This window comes from Megalobrama amblycephala, linkage group LG11 (assembly GCF_018812025.1).
Source record: "Megalobrama amblycephala isolate DHTTF-2021 linkage group LG11, ASM1881202v1, whole genome shotgun sequence".
NCBI classification, from domain to species: domain Eukaryota; kingdom Metazoa; phylum Chordata; class Actinopteri; order Cypriniformes; family Xenocyprididae; genus Megalobrama; species Megalobrama amblycephala.
Window position 1 is genome coordinate 29,410,622 of NC_063054.1, and position 6,405 is coordinate 29,417,026.

Consider the following 6,405-nt stretch of genomic DNA (forward strand, 5'->3'; position numbering starts at 1 on the left):
AGTATTGGGATTTCACGGCTCCTATTAGCATTTATATCACATTTGTCCACCATAATTCCAGTCAATTGCACTCTAATCACTCCAAATCATGCAAATGGAGAATTGTGAAGTGATTAGCATTTCCAATGCAACTCACTCCATAACAGTGTCTGCACATTCCTAAATATTTGAAAATATTTGTCATGCAACTGCAAAACACGGCCACCCACCCATTCATCAAACAATATCATGGGGTCTTTAATGTATGACCTATGTAGTGCACATTTACACACTGATATTATCAAATTTGGGCATCAGAATCATTATTTTGCTATTTGAAATGGCACTTAGTAAAAGCCCAAATGAGTCTAAAGTGTTTGCAGGTCATGTTAAGGATTTGTAAAGAGTGGTGGGTGATAGTCTTTACCGCGGGCCGTCTCTTTGATAATCCTTACCCTCTTTGGCTTTTATTAGAGAATCTTTTAATCACCAGATAGAAATGATTCTGACATTGGCTCCAGGCTTAATTATTTCTCTCAGCCCCTGCATCTCAATTAATGATTGTAACGTCCTTGTTCTTTGAGAGGAGACACTGGATAGAATTGGGTTTGGTTCTCTTGCTTGGGTGTTTTGATAAATGTCTCTTTAACCTTGAATTGCATTTTGCCCCAACTGTCAGCATGTTACAGAACTGGTGAGGCAAATACTTCGACCAATGATTCTAGCCTTGTAGGTTTTGCGGTTATATGCACAGATGGACTGGAATGAATGAGTGATACTGCTCAAACTGCTCACTTCCTGTTTTCCACAGCATAGGTCTCTTTTGACAAAGTCACAACAGAATCTTGCTCTGTTTTTTATTTTTGGCTTGAGGGCTCCTCTAAACGAGCTGCTGACTCATGCAGTCAAATTAAGTCAGATTTGTCCATGTCTTCTGCCTCGCTTTCCTATCTCTCCAGGTGCTGTCAAAAGCACTGATACTTGGACTGTGTTGCAGAGACAGTAACGTCCATATATCCTGCATATAATTTGCACGTTGTATTTAATGTTTGATAATGAGGCTTGCTATATTCTAAGATTTCTGCCATTTGTTATTTTTAAATCACAGACTGTTGTTAAAGTTGATGGCAGATGCTGATTTAAAGGTCCCGTTCTTCGTGATCCCATGTTTCAAACTTTAGTTAGTGTGTAATGTTGTTGTTAGAGTATAAATAAAATCTGTAAAGTTTTAAAGCTCAAAGTTCAATGCCAAGCGAGATATTTTATTTAACAGAAGTCGCCTACATCGAACGGCCAGTTTGGACTACATCCCTCTACTTCCTTCTTTAATGACGTCACTAAAACAGTTTTTTGACTAACCTCCGCCCACAGGAATACACAAGAGTTGCGTTTGTAGAGTGTGTTTGTCGCCATGTCGTCGAAACGCTGTTATTTTCATCCCGCAGTCCAATCACCGGGTCAGATTCCGGCTCAAATTGATAGGGTAAAATTAAAGACATGTTTACAATAACACTGAGCGCGTGCATCTCCACGTTATGGTAAGAGGCGCGACCTTTCCGGGCAAGGAGCGCTAAGCTGCTGTCGAATCACAACACAGGAACCGCTGGCACAATCAGAACTCGTTACGTATTTCTGAAGGAGGGACTTCATAGAACAAGGTAGTCATCAGCCCGTTTTTATGACAATGGAAACAGCGGTATACAGATAAGTAAATTATGTGAAAAATACTGTGTTTTTTTACACGCGAAACATGAACATATGTTATATTGCACACTATAAACACAATCAAAGCTTCAAAAAAACACGAAAAACGGGACCTTTAAAGATACACACTGTAACTTTTTTTGTTCAAAATGAACAAAATTTAAATAATGAGGCAATACATCATCAGTCCTTCTTCTAAAATGTGTTTTTGTTTTACCTTGATTCACTATGGTAAGCCTATTAAAAGTGTTTATATTTTAGACCTGATGGGATGGTTTTCGCTGGAAATTGTTTACATATGTCACTCACATGTACGTGTATCATCAAATCCTGAAATAGAGAAAAGTTGCTCTGGTTACTTTGATGGTGTGGGAGTGGGATAGGTTAGTTGTCACAACGAGTGAGAAAGGTTGACATTGAGCACGCTAAATCTAAAACCTCCAGGGAATCAACCATTTAAAAAAAATGCAAAACAGTGGAGAGTTTGCTGGCAAAAAGAGAATGCGACAAAGCTCGTAATAAAACAAGAATCAACATTAGCTTGGCTTTTTGGAGATGGCGAGAACTGAGGGATTTGATATGTTGTAAAAGCGACGTGCAATGCCTTTTTTATTACTCAACAGGTAAGTACGGTATTTTATTGAACAGGTAAATTGCCATGTGTAGCTCTCTTCGCAGAACAGAACAGACCAGAACGCATGCAAGCTACAGCGATGATGGAGGCCTACATCAACAAGAGATTGTGTGAAGAGGTTAGAGTAGAGGTTATACAACTCCAGCAAAGATGTTTACATGGGTTGTAACTTGTGGAGAGAGATTGCTCAAAATTGAACATGTGTCGAACGCCTGTGTATGCATACGAGCTAAATGAAGTATACTTCACAAGTATAAGTTCGACTGTGCATGTACATTATCGTACACGTAAAAAACAAAAACAAAGCATACCCAGGGCTTAACTGTCATGCAACTGCTCAGATATGTGAAGGTTGAAGATCCAAATGCAGTTTGTTAGGATAATCAACACACCAGCAGTGTTGCCAATTGCTTTCAGTTGAAAGTAGCTAAAACTGGTCGCTACATGTCGCTAGATGACGTCATTCTGGCAAGTCCACTGAACTATATTAAAATAAATATAGATCAGTTGGCAAGTCACGGAATCTAGATAAGGTTTGTCCAAGAAGTTGCTAGATTTGTCGCTAGGCTTTTGAAAAAAGTCTCAAAAGGGGCAGGGAATTTGCTAAATCTAACAGCACAATTGCTAAATTGGCAGCACTGAACACCAGGCAGGAATCTCAGGTAAATCGAGAAAACAAGCATTGGGTCAAAACTATGAACATGAGAAAACCAAAGACAGAACACTCAGAAATGCAGCATTGACACATACAAGACTTCGTAATGAATGACAGAATGAACCAGGCTTATATAGGCAGGCAGGAACTGACATTGAGAACCAGCTGAGAACAATCAGGAATAATGAGACCAGGCAGTGAGTTCTGGGTAATGTAGTTCATGAGGGAATGACAGTAGTCTGGGGTGGAGTGCCCTCTGCTGGCTATCAAGGGCACTCCAGCTGGTGATTGTGACACTAACAGAGTTCACTGTATAGCGTTATCTAATATAAAGGGTCATTTCATTATGGTTGTTGTAGCGCTGTGCTGGAATTTATTTTCAAGGAAATACTGTGTCTATTAATGGATAAAGCTACAGTAACATCTTCAGCTAGTCAGCATGAGATCCTTTCCATCTAAACTGGTTATATCTCTTAGTAGTGAATGTTTTATGTGCAGTAACATAACCATATTCCGCAGTAATGCAGAGCCAAAGCACAACCAAAACAATGTTCTTTCACAGAACGCATGAAGTTTAGTTTTTTCTAAACTAATTTTTTTCCCCTACTAAAAATATCAAAATATATTTTAAACTAGTGGAATACTTGAGAAGAAAGCACAGTTTTGTGAGGTTATGTTTTTAGTAATACAGCAACAACAGTTTGCCAGTGGAAGAAACCTCATTTGAGATACAATGAAATATGTACAAATATTTTTACAGGAAAAAAAACATGAATACTCATTGATACTCATAAATACATGATTTGAGCTGAAATTGTTTTATATTTGTAAACAAAAACCAGATAATCAGATTTTTAATATCAGAGAACTCTGATAATGCAAATAAATCTTGCCTGTCATGTTACTGAATCAAAGAATGCTGTATGAGAAATGGGAGAGGAATACAGATTTCTTATTTCAGCTTGTGTTTTATTCACAGGGGAGGATGGAGCAGCATTTGATGGGAAGATGTGTCACATATGCATGTAGCATAAGCTAACAGAGAGGATTTCTTCTCACGCTCTCAAGGAGACACACTCCAGCAGCTCTCCTGACATTGTATGTCACTGACTTGTTTGTAGGCAACAAAATCTCCTTGCAATGCAGGCTGGAGGAGGTGTTTGGATTCACAGTAGCAGAGGGGGGCTCAGAGCTAACTGTTAGGTATGAGCACAACCAACATTCCCACAGTGAAGGCAATTATAATAGTCAACATCCCTCTGCGTTGACTTTAATGCAATTTGCACCCAGTCCTAGAACAAAGGAATGCGGTAATGTACAGAAGTCAATTCTGAGCTGGACAAAACCGCATTCCCAGCTTGCCAGTCATCAACATATTATTAGACATGGAGTTTCAGTTATGTTATTTATAGGCTATGTGTAATAAAGAATAGCAAGTGCGTTTATAGCAGTTCAACAGCATCATGACTTTTCTATGAAGCTTGTTTGTAACTTTTTTCTCAGATTTGCGAGTTTATGCCTCAGCAATTATCCGTTTTATATTTACTTTTTTTATTTAGTGAAGGAAACAAGCTTCCATACTTTTCACTGTTTGTATTGCATTGTGTTCCAGACAGACCATACCAGGTTTAGTTTTCAGTGTTGCCAAGTCTACAATTTGGGATACTTTTACACTGTTATTTTTTAATTTAATTTATTTTATTTTATTTTTTTGGCGAATGGGCTGGTTTTGAAAAGCAATTAGGCTGGTTAGGGGTTAGTATTTGATGTGACGTCATTTCGAACAAAATCAGGCCAAAACGAAGTTCGTTTTGTGTTCTTTTTGGAAGTTCGAAACGGCTTGCCAAAGCGAATTTTCAGGAAATTTCGCTCCAGCTGCAAAACACGTTCGTACTACCATTGGTCCATGACGATAACGTAATAGGAGGTGTGCGCCGAGGCTCCGCCTTAATTCGCGTGGAACTGTTCTCTGACTCATTTCGTCTGTAGAGTTTGTTGAGGTAAGAGCTCCACACTTGAAAACATAAACACACTGGATAGCCGCTTTATAGTACAAAATGAAGTTGTGTTTCTGATGAAATGAGGCACTGACACTGTTTTTCATGTTTGAAACAGTAAAGCTGCTTGCTTTTAAGCAATCTATTGAATAAAGTGCTATATAAATAAACATGATGTGACTGGAGTGCTAATTTGCAGAACTTGTGCTAACATACCAATGTTGTTATGATCAGACGCTTATGCTTTCTATAAAAATGCTTGCAGTTTTCTCATTTTTGTTGTGTTTATTTTATTATTGAGAAGAAAGTGTACAGCATGATTTACATATTCATCTAACCGTCACTCTCAGCAGTGTGGATGGCGTCAAATGTTTGATTGTCGCTGCTCACACATTTCGAACTTCGTTTTACTTCTAAACGAAGAACTTTGTTTGAAGTATATCGGGGCCTTAATTTTAAATCATTCAACAGAATTATTCAAATACAAGTGGTGCTCACTGCAGAGCCAAATGACCTCCAGCTACGCCTCTCTGGAGCCCAAGGGTGGAGCTTAACATATTTAATGGGTGGAGAGATAGGGTTATGGGTGGGGTTAAGGTGTGGTTGGGGGATGCAGCTCCACCTAATCTGTGCAAATAAGACAAAGTAACTGTCAAACTTAGCCTGACGTGGTCATACTCAATTCTAGTTCGAATATGAGTCTGATACTGCTCCATTGGGCTTTGATTATGGGGGCGTATTTCAACCGATCCAGGAAAGACCTCAATTGGATAGACCTACAACCAATCAGAGCTACAGAGTAAGTGACGTATGTTGAGCGACGCATAGTTGTCAACAGAACTCTTCTTAGCGACCATCGGGGCCAGCTGATAAATCAAACTTTTGCCGAATCCCGTAGGAAGGACGGCAAAGACATCTTTCCCATCGACAAATGCCTTGATCGCGGTCCTCTGTTCCTTTTTTAAAATTAATGCGCTGTCTATATCTTCTATAATGGACGCGATGGCGGAATCTACACATCTCAGTTCTTCAACAGCCATCATTGTTGTAAACTAATTGACCTTTCGCAAAGACTCGCCCCCCTTAGTTACTGTTGCTTTGTCCGACAAGCCGTGGCGCTGTCACGCCACACAGAGTGGAAAATACATCGCGGAGCAAAGAGGAAACTGACAACACATCGACAGACGAGACAGAGCAGGTTACTTATGATATTAAACAAAGTCCCAGCTTTCAAACTGTGTAGTTATTAAAAAAATTCAAACAATAAAAACCGTTTTGTGGCTCTTTAATGGGTTGTGACCATGATCGTGACAGATTTCTGTAGCGCCTCAGCTCAAGAGGCTCGTGAACCGATCATCTCTTCCTACTAGTCCATTTATAGCATCAAATAAACATGAATGAACATAAGAATGAATGTTGTTTCAAACGCGGAAAGA